At 48.6% G+C, this 9292-nt stretch overlaps 1 long non-coding RNA gene across 1 annotated transcript; it reads left to right on the forward strand.

The window, feature by feature from the left end:
• The first annotated feature begins 2210 nt into the window (after positions 1–2210).
• Positions 2211–4090, forward strand: LOC309653883. The gene is made up of 2 exons (XR_014259590.1): positions 2211–2250; positions 3976–4090. It is a non-coding gene; the product is annotated as an uncharacterized lncRNA (long non-coding RNA).
• The last annotated feature ends 5202 nt before the right edge of the window (positions 4091–9292 follow it).

The raw sequence follows: 9292 nt of genomic DNA on the forward strand, positions 1-9292 counted from the left end.
GGCCTTCCTTCTAAGTCAGGGCTCACTTTTACTTTCACTTTAGGAACAGAGCAGAGCAGGGTGAGCTTCCAAATAGGAACTGGAAGCACAAGGTTTCTTTCAGGAAAACTCATTTTCTTTGCAGAAGCAGGCAGGCAGTGACTAAATCCCTGGCAACAACAATGCTTTTCAGATATCTTCGAGGCCGCATGAACGGAGCTTTCCTATTGGCAAAACAAGCCTTGTGCCATCAGTTTCCTAATTTCTAGGTTGACACACAGCATATTCGGAGGACCAGAGCTTCCTGGCTCTATGCAGTGTACTGTTACCGAAACGGGTGCTGTAGCAGGGCCCTAAGAGTCTTGAGAAGCTTACGACCGTGAAACTGAAGCAGAACAGTGAAGAAGGCCTCATGGAGCTGTTCCACGCCTCCCATTTGGCAAGGCCAAAAAGGGCCTTCCTTCGAGGCCAGGGCTCACGTTGACTTTCACTTTAGGTATAGAGCAGAGCAGGGTGAGCTTCCAAATAGGAACAAGAAGCACAAGGTTTCTTACCGGAAAACTCAATATCTTCTCAGAACCATGCCGACAGTGACTAAAACCCGGGCAAGAACAATGCTTTTCAGGTATATTCGAGGCCGCATGAACGGAGCTTTCAGAATGGGCAAACAAGCCTTGTGCCATCAGTCTCCAATTTCTAGGTTGACACACAGCATACTCGGAGGACCAGAGCTTCCTGGCTCTATGCAGTGTACTGTTACCGAAACGGGTGCTGTAGCAGGTCCCTAAGAGTCTTGAGAAGCTTACGACCGTGAAACTGAAGCAGAACAGTGAAGAAGGCCTCATGGAGCTGTTCCACGCCTCCCGTTTGGCAAGGCCAAAAAGGGCCTTCCTTCTAGGTCAGGACTCACGTTGACTTTCACTTTAGGTACTGAGCAGAGGAGGGTGAGCTTCCAAATAGGAACTGGAAGCACAAGGTTTCTTACCGGAAAACTCAATATCTTCGCAGAAGCAGGCAGGCAGTGACTAAATCCCCGGCAACAACAATGCTATTCAGGTATTTTCGAGGCCGCATGAACAGAGCTTTCCTAATGGCTAAACAAGCCTTGTGCCATCAGTCTCCAATTTCTAGGTTGACACCCAGCATACACGGAGGACCAGAGCTTCCTGGCTCTATGCAGTGTACTGTTACGGAAACGCGTGCTGTAGCACGTCCCTAAGCGTCTTGAAAAATCTTACGACCGTGAAACTGAAGCAGAACAGTGACGAAGGCCTCATGGAGCTGCTCCACGCCTCCTGTTTGGCAAGGCAAAAAAGGGCCTTCCTTCTAGGTCAGGGCTCACTTTGACTTTCACTTTAGGAACAGAGCAGAGCAGGGTGAGCTTCCAAATAGGAACTGGAAGCACAAGGTTTCTTTCAGGAAAACTCATTTTCTTTGCAGAAGCAGGCAGGCAGTGACTAAATCCCTGACAACAACAATGCTTTTCAGGTATCTTCGAGGCCGCATGAACGGAGCTTTCCTATTGGCAAAACAAGCCTTGTGCCATCAGTTTCCTAATGTCTAGGTTGACACACAGCATTCTCGGAGGACCAGAGCTTCCTGGCTCTATGCAGTGTACTGTTACCGAAACGGGTGCTGTAGCAGGTCCCTAAGAGTCTTGAGAAGCTTACGACCGTGAAACTGAAGCAGAACAGTGAAGAAGGCCTCATGGAGCTGTTCCACGCCTCCCGTTTGGCAAGGCCAAAAAGGGCCTTCCTTCTAGGTCAGGACGCACGTTGACTTTCACTTTAGGTATAGAGCAGAGGAGGGTGAGCTTCCAAATAGGAACTGGAAGCACAAGGTTTCTTACCGGAAAACTCAATATCTTCTCAGAACCATGCCGACAGTGACTAAAACCCGGGCAAGAACAATGCTTTTCAGGTATATTCGAGGCCGCATGAACGGAGCTTTCAGAATGGGCAAACAAGCCTTGTGCGATCAGTCTCCAATTTGTAAGTTCATATGCGGCATACACGCAGGACCACAGCTTCCTGGCTCTAGGCAGTTTTCTGACACCCAAACGGGTGCTGAAGCAAGGTCTCTAGGAGTCTTGTAAAGCTTACTACCGTTAAACTAAAGCAGAACAGCGTTCAAGGCCTCATGAAGCTGCTGCATACCTCCCGTTTTGTAAGGATATTCAGGGCCTTACATCGAGGCTAGTGCTCCCCTTGACTTTCATTTTGTTACGGAGCAGAGCAGGGTGAGCTTCCAACTAGGAACTGGAAGCACAAGGTTTCTTTCAGGGAAACTCATTGTCTAGGCAGAAGCAGGCAGGCAGTGACTAAATCCCCGGCAACAACCATGCTATTCAGGTATTTTCGAGGCCGCATGAACGGAGATTTCCTAATGGCTAAACAAGCCTTGTGCCATCAGTCTCCAATTTCTAGGTTGACACGCAGCATACACGGAGGACCAGAGCTTCCTGGTTCTATGCACTGTTCTGTTACCGAAACGGGCGTTGAAGTAAGGTTCCTAGGAGTCTTGGAAAGCTTACTAACGTTAAACTAAAGCAGAACAGCGTTGAAGGCCTCAAGGAGCTGCTGCATGCTTCCCGTTTTGTAAGGATATTCAGGGCCTTACATCGAGGCTAGTGCTCCCCTTGACTTTCACTTTAGTTATACAGCAGAGTAGGGTGAGCTTCCAACTAGGAACTGGAAGCACAAGGTTTCTTTCGGGAAAAGTCATTTTCTTAGCAGAAGCAGGCAGGCAGTGACTAAATCCCCGGCAACAACAATGCTTTTCAGGTATCTTCGAGGCCACATGAACGAAGCATTTCTAATGGGAAAACAAGCCTTGTGCCATCAGTCTCCAATTTCTAGGTTGACACGCAGCATACACGGAGGACCAGAGCTTCCTGGCTCTTTGCAGTGAACTGTTACCGAAACGGGTGCTGTAGCAGGTCCCTAAGAGTCTTGAAAAGCTTACCACCGTGAAACTGAAGCAGAACAGTGAAGAAGGCGTCATGGAGCTGCTCCACGCCTCTCGTTTGGCAAGGCAAATCAGGGCCTTCCTTCGAGGCCAGGGCTCACGTTGACTTTCACTTTTGGTATAGAGCAGAGCAGGGTGAGCTTCCAAATAGGAACTGGAAGCACAAGGTTTCTTACCGGAAAACTCAATATCTTCTCAGAACCATGCCGGCAGTGACTAAAACCCGGGCAAGAACAATGCTTTTCAGGTATATTCGAGGCCGCATGAACGGAGCTTTCAGAATGGGCAAACAAGCCTTGTGCCATCAGTCTCCAATTTGTAAGTTCATATCCGGCATACACGCAGGACCAAAGCTTCCTGGCTCTAGGCAGTTTTCTGACACCCAAACGGGTGCTGAAGCAAGGTCTCTAGGAGTCTTGGAAAGCTTACTACCGTTAAACTAAAGCAGAACAGCGTTCAAGGCCTCATGAAGCTGCTGCATACCTCCCGTTTTGTAAGGATATTCAGGGCCTTACATCGAGGCTAGTGCTCCCCTTGAATTTCACTTTAGTTATACAGCAGAGTAGGGTGAGTTTCCAACTAGGAACTGGAAGCACAAGCTTTCTTTCAGGAAAACTCATTTTCTTCGCAGAAGCAGGCAGGCAGTGACTAAATCCCCGGCAACAACAATGCTTTTCAGGTATCTTCGAGGCCGCATGAACGGAGCTTTCCTAATGCGAAAACAAGCCTTGTGCCATCAGTCTCCAATTTCTAGGTTGACACCCAGCATACACGGAGGACCAGAGCTTCCTGGCTCTATGCAGTGTACTGTTACGGAAACGCGTGCTGTAGCAGGTCCCTAAGCGTCTTGAAAATCTTACGACCGTGAAACTGAAGCAGAACAGTGAAGAAGGCCTCATGGAGCTGCTCCACGCCTCCCGTTTGGCAAGGCAAAAAAGGGCCTTCTTCTAGGTCAGGGCTAACTTTGACTTTCACTTTAGGAACAGAGCAGAGCAGGGTGAGCTTCCAAATAGGAACTGGAAGCACAAGGTTTCTTTCAGGAAAACTCATTTTCTTCGCAGAAGCAGGCAGGCAGTGACTAAATCCCTGGCAACAACAATGCTTTTCAGGTATCTTCGAGGCCGCATGAACGGAGCTTTCCTATTGGCAAAACAAGCCTTGTGCCATCAGTTTCCTAATTTCTAGGTTGACACACAGCATACTCGGAGGACCAGAGCTTCCTGGCTCTATGCAGTGTACTGTTACCGAAACGGGTGCTGTAGCAGGTCCCTAAGAGTCTTGAGAAGCTTACGACCGTGAAACTGAAGCAGAACAGTGAAGAAGGCCTCATGGAGCTGTTCCACGCCTCCCGTTTGGCAAGGCCAAAAAGGGCCTTCCTTCTAGGTCAGGACGCACGTTGACTTTCACTTTAGGTATAGAGCAGAGGAGGGTGAGCTTCCAAATAGGAACTGGAAGCACAAGGTTTCTTACCGGAAAACTCAATATCTTCTCAGAACCATGCCGACAGTGACTAAAACCCGGGCAAGAACAATGCTTTTCAGGTATATTCGAGGCCGCATGAACGGAGCTTTCAGAATGGGCAAACAAGCCTTGTGCGATCAGTCTCCAATTTGTAAGTTCATATGCGGCATACACGCAGGACCACAGCTTCCTGGCTCTAGGCAGTTTTCTGACACCCAAACGGGTGCTGAAGCAAGGTCTCTAGGAGTCTTGGAAAGCTTACTACCGTTAAACTAAAGCAGAACAGCGTTGAAGGCCTCAAGGAGCTGCTGCATGCTTCCCGTTTTGTAAGGATATTCAGGGCCTTACATCGAGGCTAGTGCTCCCCTTGACTTTCACTTTAGTTATACAGCAGAGTAGGGTGAGCTTCCAACTAGGAACTGGAAGCACAAGGTTTCTTTCGGGAAAAGTCATTTTCTTAGCAGAAGCAGGAAGGCAGTGACTAAATCCCCGGCAACAACAATGCTTTTCAGGTATCTTCGAGGCCACATGAAAGAAGCTTTTCTAATGGGAAAACAAGCCTTGTGCCATCAGTCTCCAATTTCTAGGTTGACACGCAGCATACACGGAGGACCAGAGCTTCCTGGCTCTTTGCAGTGAACTGTTACCGAAACGGGTGCTGTAGCAGGTCCCTAAGAGTCTTGAAAAGCTTACCACCGTGAAACTGAAGCAGAACAGTGAAGAAGGCCTCATGGAGCTGCTCCACGCCTCTCGTTTGGCAAGGCAAATCAGGGCCTTCCTTCAAGGCCAGGGCTAACGTTGACTTTCACTTTTGGTATAGAGCAGAGCAGGGTGAGCTTCCAAATAGGAACTGGAAGCACAAGGTTTCTTACCGGAAAACTCAGTATCTTCTCAGAACCATGCCGGCAGTGACTAAAACAAGGGCAAGAACAATGGTTTTCAGGTATATTCGAGGCCGCATGAACGGAGCTTTCAGAATGGGCAAACAAGCCTTGTGCGATCAGTCTCCAATTTGTAAGTTCATATGCGGCATACACGCAGGACCACAGCTTCCTGGCTCTAGGCAGTTTTCTGACACCCAAACGGGTGCTGAAGCAAGGTCTCTAGGAGTCTTGGAAAGCTTACTACCGTTAAACTAAAGCAGAAAAGCGTTCAAGGCCTCATGAAGCTGCTGCATACCTCCCGTTTTGTAAGGATATTCAGGGCCTTACATCGAGGCTAGTGCTCCCCTTGACTTTCATTTAGTTACGGAGCAGAGCAGGGTGAGCTTCCAACTAGGATCTGGAAGCACAAAGTTTCTTTCAGGAAAACTCATTTTCTTCGCAGAAGCAGGCAGGCAGTGACTAAATCCCCGGCAACAACAATGCTTTTCAGGTATCTTCGAGGCCGCATGAACGGAGCTTTCCTAATGGGAAAACAAGCCTTGTGCCATCAGTCTCCAATTTCTAGGTTGACACCCAGCATACACGGAGGACCAGAGCTTCCTGGCTCTATGCAGTGTACTGTTACGGAAACGCGTGCTGTAGCAGGTCCCTAAGCGTCTTGAAAATATTACGACCGTGAAACTGAAGCAGAACAGTGAAGAAGGCCTCATGGAGCTGCTCCACGCCTCCCGTTTGGCAAGGCAAAAAAGGGCCTTCCTTCTAGGTCAGGGCTCACTTTGACCTTCACTTTAGGAACAGAGCAGAGCAGGGTGAGCTTCCAAATAGGAACTGAAAGCACAAGGTTTCTTTCAGGAAAACTCATTTTCTTTGCAGAAGCAGGCAGGCAGTGACTAAATCCCTGGCAACTACAATGCTTTTCAGGTATCTTCGAGGCCGCATGAACGGAGCTTTCCTATTGGCAAAACAAGCCTTGTGCCATCAGTTTCCTAATTTCTAGGTTGACACACAGCATACTCGGAGGACCAGAGCTTCCTGGCTCTATGCAGTGTACTGTTACCGAAACGGGTGCTGTAGCAGGTCCCTAAGAGTCTTGAGAAGCTTACGACCGTGAAACTGAAGCAGAACAGTGAAGAAGGCCTCATGGAGCTGTTCCACGCCTCCCATTTGGCAAGGCCAAAAAGGGCCTTCCTTCGAGGCCAGGGCTCACGTTGACTTTCACTTTAGGTATAGAGCAGAGCAGGGTAGCTTCCAAATAGGAACTGGAAGCACAAGGTTTCTTACCGGAAAACTCAATATCTTCTCAGAACCATGCCGGCAGTGACTAAAACCCGGGCAACAACAATGCTTTTCAGGTATATTCGAGGTCGCATGAACGGAGCTTTCAGAATGGGCAAACAAGCCTTGTGCCATCAGTCTCCAATTTGTAAGTTCATATGCGGCATACACGCAGGACCAAAGCTTCCTGGCTCTAGGCAGTTTTCTGATACCGAAACGGGTGCAGAAGCAAGGTCTCTAGGAATCTTGGAAAGCTTACTACCGTTAAACTAAAACAGAACAGCGTTCAAGGACTCATGAAGCTGCTGCATACCTCCCGTTTTGTAAGGATATTCAGGGCCTTACATCGAGGCTAGTGCTCCCCTTGACTTTCATTTAGTTATGGAGCAGAGCAGGGTGAGCTTCAAACTAGGAACTGGAAGCACAAGGTTTCTTTCGGAAAAAGTCATTTTCTTAGCAGAAGCAGGCAGGCAGTGACTAACTCCCCGGCAACAACAATGCTTTTCAGGTAACTTCGAGGCCGCATGAACGGAGCTTTCCTAAAGGGAAAACAAGCCTTGTGCCATCAGTCTCCAATTTCTAGGTTGACACGCAGCATACACGGAGGACCAGAGCTTCCTGGCTCTTTGCAGTGAACTGTTACCGAAACGGGTTTTGTAGCACGTCCCTAAGCGTCTTGAAAATCTTACGACCGTGAAACTGAAGCAGAACAGTGAAGAAGGTCTCATGGAGCTGTTCCACGCCTCCCGTTTGGCAAGGCAAAAAAGGGCCTTCCTTCTAGGTCCGGGCTCACTTTGACTTTCACTTTAGGAACAGAGCAGAGCAGGGTGAGCTTCCAAATAGGAACTGGAAGCACAAGGTTTCTTTCAGGAAAACTCATTTTCTTTGCAGAAGCAGGCAGGCAGTGACTAAATCCCTGGCAACAACAATGCTTTTCAGGTATCTTAGAGGCCGCATGAACGGAGCTTTCCTATTGGCAAAACAAGCCTTGTGCCATCAGTTTCCTAATTTCTAGGTTGACACACAGCATACTCGGAGGACCAGAGCTTCCTGGCTCTATGCAGTGTACTGTTACCGAAACGGGTGCTGTAGCAGGTCCCTAAGAGTCTTGAGAAGCTTACGACCGTGAAACTGAAGCAGAACAGTGAAGAAGGCCTCATGGAGCTGTTCCACGCCTCCCGTTTGGCAAGGCCAAAAAGGGCCTTCCTTCTAGGTCAGGACTCACGTTGACTTTCACTTTAGGTATAGAGCAGAGGAGGGTGAGCTTCCAAATAGGAACTGGAAGCACAAGGTTTCTTACCGGAAAACTCAATATCTTCTCAGAACCATGCCGGCAGTGACTAAAACCCGGGCAAGAACAATGCTTTTCAGGTATATTCGAGGCCGCATGAACGGAGCTTTCAGAATGGGCAAACAAGCCTTGTGCGATCAGTCTCCAATTTGTAAGTTCATATGCGGCATACACGCAGGACCACAGCTTCCTGGCTCTAGGCAGTTTTCTGACACCCAAACGGGTGCTGAAGCAAGGTCTCTAGGAGTCTTGGAAAGCTTACTACCGTTAAACTAAAGCAGAACAGCGTTCAAGGCCTCATGAAGCTGCTGCATACCTCCCGTTTTGTAAGGATATTCAGGGCCTTACATCGAGGCTAGTGCTCCCCTTGACTTTCATTTAGTTACGCAGCAGAGCAGGGTGAGCTTCCAACTAGGATCTGGAAGCACAAGGTTTCTTTCAGGAAAACTCATTTTCTTCGCAGAAGCAGGCAGGCAGTGACTAAATCCCCGGCAACAACCATGCTTTTCAGGTATTTTCGAGGCCGCATGAACAGAGCTTTCCTAATGGCTAAACAAGCCTTGTGCCATCAGTCTCCAATTTCTAGGTTGACACACAGCATACACGGAGGACCAGAGCTTCCTGGTTCTATGCACTGTTCTGTTACCGAAACGGGTGTTGAAGTAAGGTTCCTAGGAGTCTTGGAAAGCTTACTAACGTTAAACTAAAGCAGAACAGCGTTGAAGGCCTCAAGGAGCTTCTGCATGCTTCCCGTTTTGTAAGGATATTCAGGGCCTTACATCGAGGCTAGTGCTCCCCTTGACTTTCACTTTAGTTATACAGCAGAGTAGGGTGAGTTTCCAACTAGGAACTGGAAGCACAAGGTTTCTTTCGGGAAAATCATTTTCTTAGCAGAAGCAGGCAGGCAGTGACTAAATCCCCGGCAACAACAATGCTTTTCAGGTATCTTCGAGGCCGCATGAACGGAGCTTTCCTAATGGGAAAACAAGCCTTGTGCCATCAGTCTCCAATTTCTAGGTTGACACCCAGCATACACGGAGGACCAGAGCTTCCTGGCTCTATGCAGTGTACTGTTACGGAAACGCGTGCTGTAGCAGGTCCCTAAGCGTCTTGAAAATCTTACGACCGTGAAACTGAAGCAGAACAGTGAAGAAGGCCTCATGGAGCTGCTCCACGCCTCCCGTTTGGCAAGGCAAAAAAGGGCCTTCTTCTAGGTCAGGGCTCACTTTGACTTTCACTTTAGGAACAGAGCAGAGCAGGGTGAGCTTCCAAATAGGAAATGGAAGCACAAGGTTTCTTTCAGGAAAACTCATTTTCTTCGCAGAAGCAGGCAGGCAGTGACTAAATCCCCGGCAAAAACAATGCTATTCAGGTATCTTCGAGGCCGCATGAACGGAGCTTTCCTAATGGCTAAACAAGCCTTGTGCCATCAGTC

The sequence above is a fragment of the Balaenoptera physalus genome (assembly GCF_965194825.1).
Source record: "Balaenoptera physalus genome assembly, contig: HAP1_SCAFFOLD_1372, whole genome shotgun sequence".
Lineage (NCBI taxonomy): Eukaryota > Metazoa > Chordata > Mammalia > Artiodactyla > Balaenopteridae > Balaenoptera > Balaenoptera physalus.